This window comes from Onychomys torridus, chromosome 5 (assembly GCF_903995425.1).
Source record: "Onychomys torridus chromosome 5, mOncTor1.1, whole genome shotgun sequence".
NCBI lineage: Eukaryota > Metazoa > Chordata > Mammalia > Rodentia > Cricetidae > Onychomys > Onychomys torridus.
This window is the reverse complement of record NC_050447.1, coordinates 96,464,240-96,464,966: the sequence shown is the minus strand read 5'-3', so window position 1 is coordinate 96,464,966 and position 727 is coordinate 96,464,240. Positions and strand designations below refer to the sequence as shown.

Genomic DNA, 727 nt, shown 5'->3' with positions numbered 1-727 from the left:
CTTGTTTCTTAGACAGCTAGCTCACATCTCTTTTTGACTCTGCCCTTCTTCATCCCAGTCCTCAGTTTTATTGTCCCACCTAACTTTATCCTGCCTTGCTATAGGCCAAACAGCTTTATTATCAATCAAAGAGAGGATACATATTCACAGCATACAGAAGAATCATCCCATAGCAGTTTCTGGTAACTCTTGCCTATATTATACTGCACAACTTCACCATAGCCTTGGTTTTGAACACACAACATGAATATTCCATTATGTATATGTAATACCAATAAACATTGCCTAAAATGCCTAATTTCAGATTTGAAAATACTTTATGTTATACATTGAGGTGTTTTTACTGTACATATAAAGCGTTCTGCTCTTATAGAAACGCAGTGGCTTATGTTCACATTGGCAGCACATACATGTAAATCAGAACAATACATAGAAGATTAGCATGGCCCTTCTGCAAGGATGACACTCAAATCTGTGAAGCATTCCATACTTCTTAGCAAGGAAATGGAACTAGCCTAGATGTCCATCAACAGAAAATGGATAACAAAACTGGGCATATGTACACTATGGAATTTTACCAAGCTGTAACTAGATGTAACCATGAGCGGGGAGCAAGAGATGTTGAGGAAGTTTTGGGAGGAGGCAAAAGCACTTTCACTTATGAAAGGGAAAAGAAGGCTTCTGGGAGTGGGCTGTGAGAGAAGGGGCAGAGGAAAAACAACCCAAA

The 727-nt window shown here is 39.1% G+C and overlaps 1 non-coding gene across 1 annotated transcript; it reads left to right on the top strand.

Moving 5' to 3' along the window:
* The first annotated feature begins 389 nt into the window (after window positions 1–389).
* Window positions 390–494, top strand: LOC118584898. The gene has a single exon (XR_004945075.1). It is a non-coding gene; the product is annotated as a U6 spliceosomal RNA (small nuclear RNA).
* Window positions 495–727: the final 233 nt, after the last annotated feature.